This window comes from Lemur catta, chromosome 3, assembly GCF_020740605.2.
Source record: "Lemur catta isolate mLemCat1 chromosome 3, mLemCat1.pri, whole genome shotgun sequence".
In the NCBI taxonomy this organism is placed as follows: domain Eukaryota; kingdom Metazoa; phylum Chordata; class Mammalia; order Primates; family Lemuridae; genus Lemur; species Lemur catta.
This window is the reverse complement of record NC_059130.1, coordinates 8,938,230-8,959,406: the sequence shown is the minus strand read 5'-3', so window position 1 is coordinate 8,959,406 and position 21,177 is coordinate 8,938,230. Positions and strand designations below refer to the sequence as shown.

The following is a 21,177-nucleotide window of genomic DNA, read 5'->3' as shown; positions in this document are numbered from 1 at the left end:
ATGTTGTAGTTGTTTTCCAATGGTTCTCCATAACTGGATGATATTTAGAGTCCTTTGTGTCCCAACGTATCTGTGAGCCAAGGCTCTGTGATTAGCAGTCATATATTGAAGTTTGTGGGCAATGTATTACATTGCAACCCATATGCAAAAAATTTAAAATTGAAATTTTACCACATTCTAAAAAGTCCCTGGGCCATTCTCAATGGCTCACCCATATAAAATACCAGTTTTCACACCTGGCTGAGTTTCTCTATTCTCTCTCTCTCTCTGGAAACCCATTTCATTTTCCTGATCATTCTGGAAACACCTAAGCTTGTACTTAATTATATAGAGAAATGTAATTCTTTTCATTTCTCTTTTCAGCCTTTGAGCTTTTCTTGCCCCCACAACCAAATGGCCCATCAATGTGCCCTGCTAAATTCCAGAGGGAATTTATGTTATTCTCTCAGGAGGCAGAAAGTGTTATAGCCAGTTATAATTTCCAGTCACCTCCCTGTTCTCCCCCTCATTCATTCATAAAGTTTTTGTTAAGCACCAATTTATTAAGCACACATTGTACTGATAAACAAATGAGTAAGCAGAAGATAAGCAAAAATGGTGAAGAATATCTCTGCCCCTGTATTTCTCACCTTGGTCACCTTTATCATTCTTGTCTACTAATAACTGTTGTGACTTCGGGAAACATCAATAGAGTGACAACTAAGATAAAATATATTCTCTACCCATAATGTGGTGTTATCAAAATGTTGCTTCTAAGCCATTGCCTTCATAATTGGAGAGCCAAAGTACTATACGAACATTGCTTCTCTCGATTGTAATAAGGTAAAAACAAAAACCGCTGTAGATAACAGGCCATAATCAGAGAAAAGGCTGGTCCTGAAGGCTCAACATAATATGGCCAAAGAAATGAGAAAGAGAGCCAGGTTAGAATTTAGATTCTTCTCTTTTTTTACTACTGGATTCACAATTCTCCTTTCCTTGCCACTAACGATACAATGTCTCAGTGTTTCTTTGTCTCCCTGCAATATTAATTTAGGACACATTAAGAGAAAGTAGTGCCCATCAATACATGAGTGAATTAATAAAATGTGGTATATATAGACCATGGAGAATTACTCAGCCACAAAAAACAATGGTGAACTAGCACCTCTTGTATTATCCTGGATGGAGCTGGAGCCTATTCTACTAAGTGAAGTAGCAGAAGCATGGAAAAACAAGCAACACATGTGCTCACCATCAAATTGGTACTAATTGATCAACATTTACATGCACATATGGAGGTAACATTCATGGAGTGTTGGGCAGGTGGGAGGGGGGAGGAGGGGATGGGTACATTCACATCTAATGGGTGCCGTGTGCACTGTCTAGGGGATGGGCATGCTTGCAGCTCTGACTTGGGAGGTGCCAAGGCATTATATATAACCTAAACGTTTGTACCTCCATAATATTCTGAAATTAAAAAAAAAGAGAAAGTTGGCAGGTGATTACTTATTGTGGGATCATGAAAAAGAGCTGGAAGAGTTAACAATGTTGCTATGCAAGTGGGAAGGGAGTACTAAAACCTCTATCGGGTAGCACATTAATATATTAATCTGTGGCTTTAAGATTTTGAATTTTGTAATAATAAAAATTTAGCATTCTTATATGGCACACATGAAGTCCCCAAATCCTATTTTTAATGGCAGCAATGATTGAAGTTATATCAAGGCATCTAAAATAGGCTGTTAAAATGAAACCTCAACTGTGATGCTAAAAAGCTTAATTTAGAAAGCTAACATATGTACCAGGTGCATGCCTACCTAAAAGACTCTATACAAAATAATATAGAATTCTCAGAACAGTGGCCAGAATGGACATTTAACATTAGGATATCTTGTTTCCTCCTAATAATTCTTGTAAAAAATATTAATAGTTTTAGGTAGACATCAATTTTATCAACTCCTGTGGCCTAGGCTTTTTTTTTTTTTATCAACTGTAGGAAATCAGAGAAAAATAATTTTATTGTAAAAATGGTTATGGCTAGCTTCAAAGTTTTTAATTGCTTTAATTTTTTCCTCTTGAAACATCTGATATTTAGTAGGCAGAAAACAGTACACAAAAAAATAAACATTTTTATAAATAAACAATAAATACCAAAGGGTATTGTCGATAGCAGTTAAATCCTCCCACAAAAACAGATTAATACAAAAATAAGCCTCTCTTCCATAAATTGGCAAAACAGGATGTGTAGTGTTAAGGTTCTCTCCAGGATTATGAAATACCGTCACTTTAGTGATGAGGGGAGGCTAATCATAGTCACTAATGACATTTCTGGGAAAAGCAGATATTGCGCTCCTCCCTGTTCCGAGTCCAGACATAGGGCAGAACTAGCCAGAAGAGACAAGGGCATGGAAATATTTCTCCAAAGCGACTCTACAGGCATTTGCCTGAAGTTTCAGCACAGAATGGGGCTTTTCCTTGCTTACAAGAAAGTTCCATTTCTCATCCTCAGGAGAGCCGTGATTGCATTCTGTTTTTAATGCCTCAAAAGGAGCTAAAGCCTTTCTTCAGATTAAAGTCAGTATCTGAGTGACATTAGGAAGGAATCCATCAGTTATCACCCAGGGAACAGACTTGTCACCAAGGGAACAGTTTGGGAGGCACAAAGGCCTGAAGGCATTTTTATAAGACAGAGGGGTTAGCTATTACCAGGATTTTTAATGGATAAGGTTGCAGGTTGAGATAATCCTGTGGTAGGGGAATTCGTTGTCCTTTAAAAAAATAATTAAACAACATCATTCAAAATTTAAATTAAAGCCAAACTAGAGTGGATTTAATTTCGCTTGGAAACATCACCATTTCCTTTTCCACGGTGTGAATCCCTCACTTTTATACTGCTGTTTCCGTCATCTACAATCTCTAGCCAGCAACGATGCCAAGCAGGGAGACCATTGTTAAGGGCAGTAAAGGAGAAATCTTGTATGTTCATATTGAAAACAAACAAACAAACAAACAAACAAATAAACTGAAACAGCAGGAAGAGGCAGGCTGCAATTCATCCCTGCCTGTGGCTTAACATCCTCTGGAAGCTAGGAACATATTTTTCCCCCTTCAGTATGGTGTGATAAGAGGAACCACCAATGGAAATGACAAATACAGATAAAAACAACTTGCTTCAGTATAATGTGAAACAGTCACAATGGATAGCCAAATGCTGGCAACTTTTAACAAAACATGTTCTTCCTGCGCCTTCCCCTAACCCCATGCGGTTCAATCAGCCTCCTTTTGCAGCAACTGGGGTCCATTATCCTAAGTGAATCAACTCAGACATGAAAAGACAAATATCTCATGTTCTCCCTTGTAACTGGGAACTAGATAATGTGTACACACGGATGTGCAGTGTGAAATAATGGTCATTGCAGACTCAGAAGGGTGGGAGTGTGGGAGGGGTAGATGGTGAGAAATTACTGAATGGGTACAATGGATATTATTCTGGTCACGGATACCCTAAGTGTCCTGACTTCACCACTACTCAATCTATGCATGTAACAAAATTACACTTGTAGACCATGAATTTATATAAATAAAAATTTTAAAAAATCACTCCACTTGCAAGGGAGTACAGTGAATTGCTTAAGAATATGGGCAGGGGACCCTGAAAGGCTTTGCTTGGAATCTCAGTTTTATTGACCTGTCACCTGGACTGGCTTGGCTTCCTTATTTATAAAATGGGGATGATAACTGTGTTACATTGTAGAGTTGCCAGAAAGATAAGGTATGTGAAATGCTTGTCGCAGTGCCTGGCATACAGTAAATGCTTAAAAAATGGAAGCCATAGATTAGCAGGAGTATGGCTGTGTGGGAATGTAGCTGCTTGATTAAAGAGAAGCAAAAGGAATTTACCTACGAATTAGTCCAACAAAGCACTGCTACTTGTGCTGGACGTTGTGATAGTCCTGGGATAGACTGACAAACAAAAGAGCCAGTCTTGGCCTTTATGGTGCTTAAAGTGCAGTGGTAGATACAGGCATTTCATCCGTAATCGCATAAATAGCTGTATGACTGCAATACAAGTGCCTTGAAGAAAATATACTAATGGCATTAGAGGACATAAGAGACCCTAAACTAGACTCTGGGATCAGGAAAGGTCTCCTTGAGAGGACACACTCAAGCCAGAGCTGAAAGTCTCAGCGGGAGTTAGCTAGACAAAGGCGCTAGGACTGGCAGCCCTGTGTTCCAGTGGAGGGCCCAGTGTGCACAAGGCATATAAGAATGAACTTGGCACATTTGAGGAAAAGAGAGCAGGCCAGTGAGAAGAAGCAGAGTGACAGAGGGGGTGAGGGAGAGAAAAGAAGTTGGAGAGGGAGGATGGCCAGCTTATGCAGAAACGTGCAGGTTCTTTTTTTTTTTAACAATTTTGACATTTTTTTTTTTTCTGAGAAATGTCAGGAAGAAGTTAAAGGGATTTGAAGATAGCAAGTGACATAATCAGACTTGCATTTGATACACATCATTCTGGCTACTTTTGGAGAATGGAGTGGGAGAGAGGTTAGACATCCGCTGGGGAAGTCCATCTTAAAGGTAACGGAGGCCAGGACTAGGCTGGCCAGAGTGAAGACCAGGAGGATTGAATGGGTTAGAGATGTGTTTGGAAAGTAGAATTGAGAGGAGGTGGTAATGAATTGCAGCAAATGGGATGAGAGGCTGACGGAACAATATCTTGGCACAAGCAAGTGGACAGATAGAGGTGTCAATTTCCGATGAGCCAGTTCAGTTAATAGCAGTGCTGTTGATGAGGTTTGTAGATATTCATTAAGGACTTGCTGTTTTATTATATACATAGATTAATGTCATTTGGTGCCAGCATTGTAAATTTAAATCTAGGAATGCATAATCAAAATTTTCCTAATAACATTTTGTAGTAAGTTGCCAAATAAACAGATCTGCAGTGCAAAAGCTCATTTCTTTCATGTGTCCCTGCTCCAATCCTGGTATTTTTGATGGCTTTACACATATAAATATTTTCTAGTATTTAGGAATTTGTCTGTCTTCCTCTTCCCTTTTTAGTCTTTCACAGCATGTAGTCTTTCATCCTTAACATTTATTTTCATAATAGCAGCCTTAGGTGAAGACAGTAGCGTGATGGATAAAACTGGAGCATTGAATAGGCATCAGCCACTGACACGTGAGGTTAAAGAGGAGAGAAAGCTTTCTCTTGGCTTCTGGTGTTAGCTGAGTGGCAGCAACAAGAGGGATATTTCTCAGTTCCCAAAGTGGGAGAATGCCAAGATATTAAATATTGCTACAATCTCATACATAGGGATAGATGTGGAGAAAGGATGGTATTTTTTCTGCTGCTTCCGTTAAACTTTCCTGGTTGTGAGTGTTACATTTTGAGGTCTTTTTACAACATTACCCAAGGCAATGAGGGAATATGGAACCACACTATCTCTTGCAGTATACTTTTATTCTTTTTATTTCTCTTTGTCTATTGTATCTCTGTTATTTCTGGAATGAAAACTCAGTTGAAAACTAAATTAGTCTCCTAAGTTGTTTGGCTTTGCAAAGAAAACTTTGAGACTCTGGGTTTTAGTTTATACATTAACGGTTAGAGAAACAACTTTGACTTTAAAATATTGATAAAAAATTATTAATAATGTTAAGAAAAAATAAACCAATAAAGTGACTGTTTACTGTTAAAAATAAACGTGTAACACTTTCAGAGTCATGAGCTAATGGGACAGCCACATTTTGCAGTTTTATTGGCAATACTTACAGGACATGGCTCTGACATTTGTATTTGTATCCTTTCTAGACTGAGAAAATTCTGATGATATTTAAAAAAATCCAACATTAAGTCATATGTGTACTTTTTATGTTTCAAAACTTTTGTTTCTTCTTTATCCTCATCTGCTGGACATTGTTTGTGTAAGACTCTGTGTGTGTGATACAGACAGAGAGAGGCGAGAGATTGATTGTATAGGTTCTAGTCTTTTTACTGGATTATTCAAAAGGCAATGGAAACTGACATTTTTATTGAGTGCTTACTATGTACTAGGCACCATTCCAGTCTCTTTACATGCTATTTTTATTGGTCCTCAAAGAAGCTTCATTTCATACGTGAAAAACCTGAGGCCCAGAGAGGTTAAATAATTTTTCCACAGTTACAAAGCTGGTAGAAAGCTGAGTTATAATTTCAAGCTTAGTTCTTAACTTCAGATTACAAATTCTTTCCATCTTTCCTGTTGTCTTTATGGAGATTTCTTATATCTTCACCCAATTCATCAACTGTGGAAAATACTAGCTAGTTGACACTCAGATTCTCCCTGACTCAGCTGGGGATATAGGACATGAAACAGCCAGATGATGCTGTATTCAATGACCAGATGACACTGAATACAGCATGATTGTATATGGTAGACTGTATCACATCTAGATTTGGAGAAGAAAAGTACATTGTGGCTAATGTCAGTTCTGAGGGGAACACACACACACACACACACACACACACACACACACACACACACACACACACACACACCTTAACAGGAGCTCAGTAGTCTGTGTGACATTTAGGTTGCCAGAGGGCATGATTAAAAGCAGAGGTGATTATCAGCACTGAGAGTGGCAGAAACTGGCTTGAGGTGTCCCTACTGTGAAGGTGAGGCAGAGCCGCTGAGGGAAAGCCTGGAGGCCAGGCTGAGGAGTCTGGCATCGATCACATTATAGTTCCTTCTTGCACAACACTCAGCCCGGCTCAACAGTTGGAGCGTTGTCTGGGAGCTCTTTGTTCAAGTCTCCAACACTATGTTTACAGGGATGTGTAAGAAGCAGAAGCAGTTTGGCCGACTATGCAAAGCTTATGTTGCAAATAAGAATAAATTCTAAATAGTTATTTTTGTTTTCTTGTTTGGATTGGGTGAACATGAGCTCCGTTTTCTGCAAAGGTGATAAATTAAGCATGTTTTCTGTCACAAAAATTGACGAGATTAAGTGTCCTGTGGTCATCACATTTCTGATTATGGAAGGATCATTAATGAGCAAACATCTGGCCATTATTCTTGATGAATCTGTTCGTTGATATCACTTGACAAGGAGAGTGGGAGGGGTCAGTGAATTCAAGCACAGATAAACCACGTTGTGTTGACCCTGGCCATTGACTCTGGTGGTTTTTGTTAATGAAGCATTCTGCATAATTGATTATCTGATACTGAAGGATATATCTGTCATATTGTGCTGTAGGGCACATGCATTGTCTCAGAAGAAGAAAAACTATTCAGAAGATTGTGTGCTTGGAGCTCTGTTTTGTGACTCACCGTGGTGAGTATAGAAGATGCTGGGAGCTGATGTAAAGCATTGATTAGTCACAGGTGCCTGACACAAAGCTATGGATAACGGAGTGAAAAGTAGAAGGTCTTCCTCAATACTCAGAAAGCCTTACACTCAATGAGAGGTACGCATGGGCTGAAGACCATTCCTTGATTGACTGCCTGCTATGTAGCCAGTGGCAGCTGACACCTCAGTGACTTGCTGAGCAGACTATCAAGAAGGGCAGCATCAGGGCAAACTCCTGCCTGGGGTGTGCTATTTCTGGACCTTGCTGCTGGAGGCAGACTGCTCTGGTACATCTTTCTGGAGCCTCTTCTGCCACCTCATTAGGCCATGTGCTTAACTTCAGAGTTCAGGGAGGATAAAGGAAAACCAAGCAGGATTCTCCTTGAGCTCAGACAGGAGAACAAGTTCTTCTTCAAACCTGTGCCCCTTCAACTCCAAAGATGCGTATACTAATTTTGTGCCAGGTGGAAGGATCTTTTTGCCTGGCAGCCCTTGGCCCCTGTGCCCCTTCTCACATCTGAGATTTACAACCACTGTCATGCGAGTTGGAAGAGACCTTAGCCATCACCCAGGCAATGCCTCATATTACAGAATTGGACAAGGGGAGATCAGAGAAGTGACTTGCTAGGTCCTGGGAAGGAGTTGGCAGCAGATCTGGGATCAAGCACAGTGTTCTTTCTGCTATACTCTGTCTCTTCTAGGTACAAAAGGGTAATGTATTCGGTCTATAGAGATATAATTAGGTGAAAAATAAAGGCAGAAGCAATTGCTCTTTCGTATTTCATACAAAGGAGGCACTCAGTGGGTGTTTGCCAAAACCCTTTGGGTCCAGTTTGACATTTCTCATTTCTCTTCTCTACTTCTCCTCCCAGTCATTTTGGTTGCCCTTTCACCTGTGCCATCCAAGACATTGAGTGCCACTGCCCTGGTTCAGGCCCAGAGCAATCGCAGCAAGGTTTTATTTGCCTTCCTGCTTCCAGGCTCTTCCTTCTTTGTTTCCCCTGTCACAGTGCCGCTTGAATCAGACTTTTATATCCTGACTGTGATACTCTGCTGCTCAAAGTTTTCCAGTGTCAAATCACTTCTTACAGAGGAAAAACAAGAACCTTAGTGCGGTATTCAATTTCATCCATTATCTGTCCCCAACTATTATGTAATGGAAAGTGAACCAGCCTAGGACGCTGAGGAGCTGAGGGGCATCTTGGCTCAGCCATTAGCTGTGTGACACGGGAAAGGCACTTAATCTCCCTGCGATTCAGTTTCCTCATGTATGAGGCAAAAGGTTAGCCCTGGATGGACCCTCACGTGTTTTCAGGTTGATCTAATTCTAGCCTCAGTACTCCCTATTCTCAGTCACAAGCCCCGTGCTTTGGTCAACTATACCTCTGGCTATTTCCTAACAGAAACCATTATTCTTATTGTTTAATTTCATCACAGAATGGCCATTTCATCCTGTTGAAATCCTATCCATCCTTTAAGATGCAGCCAAAAAGCTACTTGGAGCCATTTCTGATTGCATTTCTGAAGCAATACAAACTCTGTCTGTGTTCTCTCAGACCTCATTTCTGTACATCTTCTATAGCACTTTTTATATCCTGTCTGGGCACCTACCTTCTTTTTTCCTTCCTCCTTAAAAATAGCTATGTGTCTTGTTCATCTTTGCTTCCTCTATAATGCCGGGCTCAATGCTTTTCAGAACATAGATGCCCAATAAATATTTGTTGATTAAAAATACTGCAGTATGTGCCAAGAACAAATGTTCCCTTTCTCACTGGAAACTGAGGTAATACCTAAGATCAGCAGAAAATTAAGTAATGAGATTTAGCTATAACTCACCCCGATATTTTTGCTAATTGGCTTATTTAGGTGTTGGAGCATTCAAAATTGAGCTGGTCTGTTTATTGTGGGGCAATCTACCGCATATGTATTAATTGGTGATGTTCATCTTATCTATTACTTTCAACTTTCATTTTTGTAGAAGCGGTCTTAGCCTACATCTAAGCGCTTTCCACAATGGACCTAAACACATCTGAGCATGTGTGGCCGATGGATGAGAAGGCCCAGAAAGATTCTGTTTGCATGATGGAACAAGGAAACTCCTAGAAGAGAATTTATTCTGAAAGCAGAGGAAGTCAGACAAGCTTGGTCAGTAATAGAGACCCAGAGGTCAGGAAGGAGATGTCCTTCTGAGAAACATAACAATAGGTGACACTTACTGAGAGCTTACCAAGTGTCAGGCTTGGTGCTAAGAGCTTTATAAGCATCATGGTGGTTAATCTCCATTCTATCCTGTTAAGATAGCAGCTACTGTCCACTTTTAGAAGGCATGACACTTACAGACCTCAAGTGTCTGTTACACATTTAGAAAGTGGCTGAGATAGAATCAAAACCAAGCCGGTCTGACTCTAGAGCAAGATTTGGCAAGCTACAAGCCAGATCTGGCCTGTGGCCCGTTTTTATATGGACTTCAAACTAAGAATAATTTTTTTTCCGTTTCTAAAGATTTGTAGGAAAACAAAACAAAACAAACACAAAGTAGGATATGTGACAGAAGCCCCATGAGGTTCACAAAGCCTGAAATATTTGCTGTGTCTACAGAACACTTTTGCTGAACCGTGGGTTAGACTTTCCCTGGGCTCAGTTCCCTGTGAGACTTTTCTTAGTTAAAGGGCTCCGAATAATCTCGGAAAAGTGATTTTACTGAAGTGTCTTTAAGATATTGGGGGATAAGAGCACCACTTTTGTCACATGTGACAAAATGTAACACAAGGAAAGGACAGCGGCATGGAGCACAAGCAGCTTTTCCATCCTAAGGGCTGTCAAGACTCGAGGGAGCACAGTGTGCAGCAGATGCCCAAGCTTCAGCCGTGCAGGGTGGTGCCCATGCTGAGTGACACTTGATGTCTGTGGCATGAGGCAGCCTGTGATTGGGAACCTCACTGAGAGAAGAGGAAATGGGAGAAGAAAAGAGAAGCTGTCACATGGTAGCTGACAATACATTTTTATAAACAAACCTTGGTTGAAACCTAGATTCTATCTAAGAGGGGAGGGATGACTAGGCAGAGCACAAGGGATTCCAATTTTCTCTGCATGCCAGCTTTTCTGTCGGCCATGGCAAACGTCAGGGCGAGCCTATTTTGAGCTTTGCTGTTAACAATCAGAAGGAGGAAATCGGAAGTCCTACTTTAGCCCCAGGTCTAAGCCTCATTATACACCATATCTTATCAACATAGTTTATACAGCAGAGTTGACAAATTAGAACTGCATTTCCTACTTGGCTGGTAAAACTTTTGCATGTATTTCTGGAAAGGAGGAGTGGTGAGTGACCCCTTGAGTTCTGAGAAATAAAGAAATGTATTTAAAAAGGCAAACAACTAAAGAAAAAACAACCACTGTCAGGAAAAGAATGGTTTGGGATCATCAAACACTTGTCTTCCGATTGTCTTTGAGTACTTCATTGACACTGCTTTAACCTTCATACATTATGTTTACTGTGTTATAAAATATGACACTACTAGTAATGCACTGTGAGAAAAAATGGTCCTTTAAAATGCCTTTATAAGACCACAAACTTTGAATTTAGAGCAGGGTTTGCTATTTACTAGTTGTGTGTGTGCAAACTACATAACCTCTATTTTCCAGTGGCAAAATGGTGATAATACTCTTATTTTGAATGATTTTTCTGAGGATTATGAATTGTGACAATTATCTAGAAGTTGCTTGACACAGTATAGCTATTCGACAAATGGTAGTTAGTGATGTGTTTTCAGGGATAGCCTCAGATTCCACAGCTCATGGATATGCTGACACCACGTGTTAGAAAGATATGCACATTTGACTGGAGTAGCTCCTAGAGACCATCACTCTGCAGACATGCACAGACCATCCATCCATTCACACAGTCCTTTATTAATTAATTCATTCAGCAAATGAGGAGTATCTACTAAATGTGGTCGATATGCAAAGATAAAGAAGCCTTGATCACTTTTCTCAAGGAATTTCTAACTCAGTAGAGAAGGTAGGATAAAAACAAACACTGATATCACGTAGAATATAATAGGAGTTTATTTATTTATTTATTTTTTGAGACAGAGTCTTGCTCTGTTGCCTGGGCTAGAGTGAGTGCCGTGACGTCAGCCTAGCTCACAGCAACCTCAAACTCCTGGGCTTAAGGATCCTCCCGAGTAGCTGGGACTACAGGCATGTGCCACCATGCCCCGCTAATTTTTTCTATATATATATTTTAGTTGTCCAGATAATTTATTTCTGTTTTTAGTAGAGATGGGATCTCGCTCAGGCTGGTCTTGAACTCCTGACCTCGAGCGATCCACCCGCCTCAGCCTCCCAGAGGGCTAGGATTACAGGTGTGAGCCACCGTGCCCGGCCTGTAATAGGAGTTTTAATATGAAAAGTGAATGTGCTGTAGGATAACTAAAGACAGGAAAACAATTTATTTGTGGCTATTGTATGAAGCAACAGTTAAGGTTTGTCGTGAGGCACTGTACATCATATAAGAGGATTAGTCATCCTCCCTAAACATTCTTGTGATGAGACAATCCTGGTCCCAATCCTAGAAGTCAGAAGAACAGTGGGTTCCTGTAGCACGTAGATGTTCAAAACAAGCAGAGTCAGACCATCTTCCCTCTACCTGTCTATTATACAGTACTCCATTCCAATTGTTCTCAGAGCCAGCATCGAATTAGGAGTCCTTGAGACTCTCTGAGGTTTTTTACCAATCAAATTCTGAATTTAAATACTTTGTCATGTTACAATTTCTAATTTTTAATTTATGGGTAATTTATTACCACATGTGTTCTGGGTTGACTATTTTATTATAGATAAGTGAGCTATGTGAGTATGAAAGAGTTATTTTTAAGAGTGATTTATTTAATAACAAAAATAGAAGACATCTCCAATTTCTTATGCTTTTAAAGCGACAATTTTAAATGAAGGGTTGGACTTTATCTTTCACTACTTAGAAGTCACAGAGGAAGAATACTTTGAATATGAAATTGTATTTGGAAAAAATAGTTCTCTTATTTAAAACGTCAGTGTTTGGAAGATTGTTTTTCATGTTCTTGAACCATAATTGATTTGACTCATTATCCCTGTATCATTAGTGTTTATATAGTTCCTACTAAGGTATTTCATTTTTAAAGAAAGCAATCTTAAAATTATCTCTTGGATTTATACAGAGTAATTAGTAGAAGAAACTGAGTCTGATGGTAAAATTTTAGTTGTATAGATAATTATTACCCTCATCATTATTGGAAAAGTTGAAGGATTTTGAACACTTAGATTTTCCACTGCTGATATAAACTCAGACAGAATTAAGCCATGGCATGGGTTTAGGGCAAGTAATTCATGAATGTCACTTAGGTTCCCATTCTGTAAAGGAGAGTGATTTTTGCCTAGCAGGGATGTTTTAAGTGACCCTGAGTCGATTAGCTTCAATTCTCAGTATATAGGCTGTTGGTTGAATGTGTAACTTCTGAAGTCAGATTGGCTGAATTCAGATTCTGACTCTGCCCGTGCTATCAGTATGACCTTTGGCAAGTTACTTAATTTTTCTACGAATGACTTTTCTCATCTGTAAAATGGGAAGTGGGGGGATAATCCTCCCCACCTCATGCAGTTTAGGTATATAATCATTAAATGAGTGAAATCACTGAGAAGAGTGTCAGGCGCATAATGAGTATTAATTACCAACAACCCCCAACACCTCTGAGTAATGGTTATCATTACCCCGATTCTGCAGGTGAGAAAATTGAAGTAAAGTGATTTGTCCCCACACACAGGCTTTAGAAGGGAGCAACAGATGGATCTAAAGAGTCTGACCCTAAAGCTCAATCAGGCAGAAAGATCAATAAGAATTCTGAATTTTTCAAATTGCTTTTAATGTAGAGCTTGTCCCCATTATGGAGCAATCCAAGGATGTATTACGCTAGTTAATATACAGCTCAAGCTGCAGTTGGAAGAGGAAAGTGCTGGAATAATGCAAATGGAGGATAAAAAGTGTCAGGATGTTATTTTAGAAATACAGCAATGTACGTGAGGGAGAGAAGTGGCTGTACAGTATAGCACAAGAAAATAAGCATGCCAGCGTAGTGTATTATTATATGCCAGCCCATCTGAACTAGAGATAAGTCCAAAAAGTAAGTAATGCATTCCTTTTACTGCTAGGCGTAGGATAAATGTTTATTAAAAACTTGGAATTTTATGAATATAAGATTGTGGTATTTATATATTTGTGTCATAAAACCCACCACTTACCCTTTGCTGCATATTGTAATATTTCCAACAGCAAGCATTGCTGGTGTTTTTGTCTAGACACCCGGCCTTAAACCGTAGAGAGTCCAACCAAAAGAAGAAAAATATGATGATCTTTGCAATAGAATATAATTATAAATAAAGCAAATGTTTTAAAGGATTACTTTTTAGAAGGAAGAAAACTGGAGCAAGAAAAACGGTGACTTAAACAACAACAATAAAGATACATTTTTTTTTTCTCAATAATTTTGACCCTGTTTTCATGTACGTGCACATTTTCTAAGTTCCGGCGTTGGTCTAAGTCAGCTACTGGGCCTCCCTGGTCTCAAAGATGCCATTCGCTGCAGAGGAGTTCACATGTTCCGTGCTGAATGCTCCGGAAAGCACACTGCTTCGTATAAAAAGCCAAAAACCAAACCAAACAAAAACCCCACCAAGACAGAAGAAAATTGTAATTATTAAAACAGTTCTTTTGGCAAAGACTGGCTAGTTTTTCCAAAACATGTTTCCCTTTCTCCCTGAGTGTCTGTGTTAACTACATTTCCTAGTTTCCCTTTCAGGTAGGTGTGGTTTTATGACTGAATTCTGCCCTTTGAAATGTGGGCACAAACTAATACTAGGTCACTTCCAGGCTTGGCTTATGGAAATATCCTACGTGATCCTCTACTTCTTCTTTCCCCTTCTGCTGAATGAAGGGAGAGGATGCTGACATCTTAAAGGTGAGAGAAGGATCCTAAGTTTCTGAATGATGTATAGACAGAGAAACCCCAATTCTTTACAACAATTGGACTTTATGTGAAAAATAAATGAACTTCTCTTGATTTATGTCTTTGAGACTTGGGAATTAGTTTATTACTTGTGGTGGGAGCTGTGATGAGCCTTATTCAAAAGGCCCCTTCTTTAGAAGTTAAGGACTTATTTCAGGGAATGCTGTGAGCAGACAACACCCAGTTATCAGCCACCTCTGAGAATGCCTGGACTGAAGAGGCTTGTCTTGTTGAAGATCATCTTCCTTTCTGGGAGTGGTTTTCATCCAGGGATTGACGAACAACCTGGTATAAAGCCTGGGCCCCCACCACTTAATCGGAGATAATTCTAAGGGGTCATCTCAGTGGCAGAACCACCCATGAGAGGGGCTGAGGCCTTGGTGGAGACTTTATTGTAGAACATCATTTTTACCCAGCCCTGCTTCCTTTCTCGCCCTTCCACAGGTGTTGATGCGAAGGACATTTCCTGTACAGAAATGTCCTGCCTGGCGATCTCCATCTCAGAGTCTGAGAGGAGTTAAAGGCAACGAGAGCATCTCAGATACACTCTGCTTTCACATGGACCTGGTGGCTTATTTAAATAGCATCTCTTTGCAAAGCAAGGATTTCAATATTCACTAATTTAGAACCCAAATCTTAGGTTCGGTTGTAATGCAGATAAAAAAATTAAAATGAAAAATAAAAAACCTTAAATTAATTAAAAATTAATTCCAAGCTATATGTTTATTGTCTTCAGTTGAGACTTTAGTGTCCAAGTGACCAGATTCAAAACCCAGATCTCCTACTTGCTAGTGGAATCTTATGAGTCTTAGGTAACCTCTCTGATGTTCAGTCCCTTCATCTGTGAAATGGGATGGTATTAGTACCTACTCACAGAGTTATTGTGAGGATTAAGTATGATCATGTATCTAAAACAGTCAGCACAGTGCCCAAAGCATAATACATGCTTAATAATGGTTGGCTATTATCATCTGGCTTTAGTTTCCCTGAATCAAACTTGGCTAACTTACTGTCTGTCCAACTACATAATTCTGTGTTCTTTCACTGGAATACTCTTCTTTTGCGTGTTCATTTTTTTTTTTAAGACTAGTCAAATGCAGTAGTGAGAAGGGGGGTAGGAAAGAGTAGAAAAAGGAGTTCGGTCTCTAACTGACTGTGAACAATCAATCGAAAGAACTCACTACCCTCAGACCAGCCATCTTTTGCATGTTCTGCTCATCCTTAGGGTCTAACCTGAATTGCAACTTCCTTACAAATTCTTGGCACCTCTATCTGGGGAAAAATAGCTCCTTTTCCTGTCCTCCATAATGATTAACCTTTACTTCTCTTATGACATGTTCATATCATCTCCACTATTAGCTTGTAAGCAGCTAGAAGTCAAGTCCCAAGTTTGATTTACATTTATTTTCCCTAAAGCACTTGTACAGTGTGCATACATACAGTTCTTGTATAAAGTAAGAGCTCAATAAACATTCATTACATAATTACATGAATGAATTAGGTCAGCACAATGTTTTTTCCTAAAATTTGCATATATGAAAAATGCAATTTCGAGCCATAATTATCGAGAACATTGTCTCATACCAGAGTTGCCATGTTGGATAAGATACCATGGTTTCCAACAGAAAAGGTCCTCACAAAGAATGCCAGTAGATTCTTGTTAGTATTTTTTTGGAGGGAATCAAAGAGTTACTAAAGTTAGAAGCAAGCAAATATGATATGAAATATCAGGAAAATTATTTATTTGCTTATCAAATACTTATATTGCTTGTGTTATGTGATGGACATTTTTCTAAGAACTTTATAAATATTACATTATTTAATCTTTTCACAATCCTGTGGAGTAGGTACTGTTGTTAGTCTCATTATACAGATGAGCAAACTGGGGTACAGAGGGCTCACATCCATAACTTGCTCAAAGAACTTGCAGACAAAAAATGGCAGAGCCAGTTGCCAGAGCCTTTGTCCTTCCTTTTTGCACTCTGCTGCCTTCTACCTCTTTGGAGACAATCTCACTGTACTGTATCAAGATTTGTTGCTGCTTTCCCTATTTTTGTCCCATGTAACAGTCATGTTCTATTGGTGGGTGAGAATTATGTGCTAATCACTGTACACTGGGTTCCTGATAAGCAGAGTTCATCCCCTATGTGATTGGTCAGTAAAAGATAAGTCTGGAAAATGTCCAAACAAAAAGAGTACCTGGCAGTATAATCAGTGCCAGGTGCACAGTGGGCAGACTAGAAAAAACCTTCTTGAATGAACAAATTAGACAAGAAGAAATTGGAGGGTTCTTGCTAGTGAGCCATAGAATAATCCCAGATGTATTTGGTTAGTTAGCTGCAGACTCATATACTTGAAATTTTATGCCTTATTTAAAAAAATCAATGGGCAATGTGTGTAGAGTTTAGCTATATTGTTTTTTAAGTCACAGTTTAAAAATATACTAATTTTATGACCGCAGAAATCACATGTCTGAAAGGACCCAGACTCCTCAGAGAGGAGGCATCTCCTGTAAATGACAATACAATTAAAATACAATGGATTTTTACCATTCCAGCAGAAAAGCATTATAGCTACAGAAAAAAGAGAAATGGGCTGATCATTTTTAGTATAATGCTCAGGGAATAAAGCAATTCCCAGAAGAATCTATGCAGTATGACATACTTTTTATACAGTTCAAAAACAAGTATATATCTATATGTGAAAAGGAAAAAGAAAACCAACAAGGGAATGATAAAACCAAAATTCAGTATAAAAGTTATTTTGGCACAGTGGGGAAGAGAAGGTTTGGAATAAGAAATAGCACAGAAATAGATATAAGTCATTGGTAATATTCTATTGTCACGTGGTTTGATGGGTTCATAGAAGTCTATTCATTAAGCAAACAAATCATCAAATAAAATTTAAAAAGGCATTAATGACCAAGGACAACAAGACTTATTAATCAAGGATTATAATTAATCCATTCTTATGTCCTGGATATAATAACAATAAAAATAAACTACCCTAAAATATATTTGTAAATATATTTTAAATGATATTATAATAAGTTTTTGAATGTGTCAGGGACCCATAAAGGTAAGAGAAATCAGTCTCATCAATTTTAATGGATAATAACAAATTCAAATGCAAATGGGTTTGGCTTGATAAAAAACAGACAAAGCAAAATGGAAGAAGAGTTCTTTTACTCATTTGCCCCTTTACTTATCCACTAAGCAATCTTTTATTAAGCACTAACTATTGCTTTGGAACAATTGCGCAGGTTGTGGATGAAGTAGAAGACATACAAAGATAAATACAACTAATTTGTTCATTTATTTTTCTATTCATCCAGCAAATCTTTATAGACTATCTGTTACATGATAGGCAATGACTTAGGTGCTGGTGATACAGTGGATAATAAGGCAGTTGTCTCTGCTTGCACTTTGGCAGTGAAGGCAGATATTCTTTTGGTAATTATTAATAGTATAATTAATGTGAGTGAGTGTTATGATAGCAGAAATACAGGGTGCTAACAGAGGGCCATGAGGACAGAAAGAAAGTAACTATTCACCTTAATGCCTGTGAAAATCACAAAAGGGATAATATTTGAGAGAGGTCTTAAAGGCTGAGTAGGAGTTTATTAGGTAGAGATGAGGAAAATGTACATTCTAAGTAGATAGACAAGAATGTACAAAACATGAAAATAATGAAAAGAACCAAGGTAGCGATTTTCTTTCAGGAAATGTAAATAGTGTGATATGGCTAGGACCTAAAACACACGGGAAAAGAGAAGAGTTCTGGTAGAAGGTGAAACTGGAAAGAAGAGTTAGGGGTTCATTTTGGAAAGAGATTATATGCTATGCTAAAGAATTGTGTGCCATGCACAATAGTTGAACTGCATTTTTTTAGGCAATAGAGATACTCAAAACAGGTACTCATTTTGTAGAAAGTCAGAGCGTTGGAGCTGGGAGGAATGAGAACATAAATTCAGTTAGGAAGCTGTGGGAATTATCTAGGCAAAATTTGTAAATAATTCATACTTCCAGGTCTTTGCTATTGGAAAGGATATGTCTACAGAGTTAGCAAAATTGTTCCTGATATTGGAACAGAGAGTTTGCATTCGGTCTAAGAAATCAATTGTATGTATTCTCTGTGTGTGTGTATGTGTGTGTGTGTGTGTGTGTGTATGTGTGTGTGTGTGTGTGTATGTGTGTATGTGTGTGTGTGTGTGTGTGTGTGTGTATGGAGTTGGTAGGGTTAAACAATTATTCCAAACAAAAATATTATGTCCCAATGCAAAATGGTGTGTGTCTAAGTGCCTCATTTAAGAAATATAGTCAGTACTTCTAGAAAATTGGGGACAGAGAGGTTCAGAATGGAAGGAATGGTTTCAGTGCAAAGGTTGTTTTCAAGATGAGAGAAGATCTAAGTATGATTGAAGAAAGAAAAAGGACCCAGTGAAGAGGAAGGAACTGGACATATTCAAAGAAATGTGACAACTATGGGAACAAAGTTTATCAGGAATTGAAAAGGTTTTTATGACTGAGGTGGAGGAGTTAGAAAAGAAGAAATATTTCTTAACCTATGAAGGTTAAAGGAGGATGCTCAGATAGAGATAATGATCAACATTTTGGGGAATTGAGGTACACAGTGGTTAGGGATATCTTCATAAAGTTGAAGTGAGGCCATCTGCTAAGAAAAATTAGTGAGATTTTAGATGTTAAAGAATTAGATAGATGGCTATGGTTTTAAGGAGTCAACTGTAATAGAGTTTCCTAATAATCTGTGTTTGAGCTTTTAGAATCCAAGTGGCAATGGAAAGGAACAGGGTTAGTGAATGCAAGGAGGTGGAAGAGTACACTGTAAAGAGTTTATTAGAGGACTATGAAAAAGAAAATCATGTGACAATAACATGTACGCTATGGCCAAGCTTGGGCATGAAGGATGCAGAGTAGAGGGAGCTCTTGGCTGACTTGTGAAGTGCCACAGATTGTTTGAAAGCTGAATGGATTGCGACATGGGCGTAAAAGTCAATATGAATGAAAGGAAGGGTCAGGCTGGAAAGAAAATGTGTGCACAGTTGTGCAAGTAAGATAGGTCCTGTGGGGTTGTAGAAAATTGTGATAATAAAAGAACACTGTGAAATGTACTGGCATAGCAGAAGGGGTGGTGAGTCACAAAATTTTTCAAAAGGAAAGAGTAGCTACTTTTAATCCATGTTCATATTCAGCTTCCTTGTACCTTCAACTTAGATTTTTCTTCAAATAATCAAGATAATGCATTTAGATGGACGTTTAATTTTATTTTTATCAGGTTTACATTAACAAAACATACATAGATATATGGCCATAGGATGAGTAGCGTGGCTTGCCACTTATCTCATAGTATATTACCATCTTTAATCCAGACAAGTCCCCTCCCTTGTTTCATTTATTTAATGATTCCATTTTATCTCCATTCTCAACTGCTATCTTCTTCCTTTTCCCCACCATAGACAAGTTTTCTAACGTACACAACATATGTTTTTTTGCTTGCATGTAATCTGACAAAATGTGTATGCTGTTTTGTACATAATTTTATATAAGCATAAATAGCATTATGTAAAATATTTTGTTCTGCCTCCATTTTTTCACTCTAGTTAGAGTAATGCCTTTAAATCCATCTATGTTGGTATAATAACATCTAAGCTGTTTTTAATTATAAGGTGTATTTCATGGTATGAATTAAACAATATTTTACCTTTTAGTGTCCTACTAATGGACACACAATTTTGCCTCCATAAGTAACACTGTAGGTAATACGCTTGTACATAGCCCCTTAGAACTTCTGTACAAACTTCTTTGAAATATATATCCAAGGTAGAATTGCAAATTATATGTTATATACATACTGATTTTGACTGGGTAGAGTTAGTTCCAAAATAGCTGCTCTAGTCTACACTCTCAACAATAGTGCCCCATGGTCCCTGCAGTCCTACATTATGGCCAGCACTTGGCATTATCTGCTTACCCATTTCTGCTGAACTAATAGGTTTACATAGATTTCTTACTGTGGCTTTCATTTGCATTTCTCTGATTACTAGAAAGTTTTAGCATTTCTTCACATGCTTCATGAATTTTTGGGTTTTTCTCTTCTATATGTGTCTGTTCATGACTTGTATCCACTTTTCTATTAGGGTTACTTTTTTTTCCTAGCTAATTTACAGGAGTTATTGGCATATTTTGATTATAAATACCTTGTTAGTTTTGGACATTGAAAATATCTTCTTCCATTCTCTCATCTCGTTCTTAACTTTAGATGTAGTATTTTGGTTGAACAGACATCTTTAATTTTAATGCAGTTACATTGGAAGAAGAATGGGTCAATAAACTCTGCTTCTCTAGAATTTAAAATTTTCAACTTAGGGACAAAAAAACTGAGTTGTAGATTTATGAGATACAATGATACATACATGAGCTGGTACTGAATTCCATGACTTGTTCCTGTCCTTTACATGTTAGAGGCCTTCTTTTTTTTTTTTTTTTTAACTCTTCCTTGAAATATGTGAGATATCTTAATACCTTAATGCACATTCTCTTTTTCTTGAAGTAAGTTCTCTTCTATTGGTTACAGCAAAAAGAATCTTCACTAATACAGTGGATGAGAATACTGAATGACAAAATGATGTTCTCAGGACCAAAATGCATAAAACAGTGACACAAGGCTTTGTGATCCACAAATTTCCAATAACCAAGAGGTGTTCTCCTCATAACTTCTTCAAATAAACAAAGAATAAAATGGTATATTTTCACATAGTGAAGCTTTATTATTGGTGGACAAATGAACTTCATGCCCAATTTCATAA

The 21,177-nt window shown here is 38.3% G+C and overlaps 1 long non-coding RNA gene across 1 annotated transcript in view; it reads left to right on the top strand.

Moving 5' to 3' along the window:
- LOC123634965 overlaps positions 1-9,321 on the top strand; it is a 93,485-nt gene extending 84,164 nt beyond the window's left edge. The window contains exon 3 of the long non-coding RNA XR_006734027.1: positions 9,293-9,321. This is a non-coding gene — a long non-coding RNA (uncharacterized LOC123634965). The remainder of the gene's footprint in view (positions 1-9,292) is intronic.
- The last annotated feature ends 11,856 nt before the right edge of the window (positions 9,322-21,177 follow it).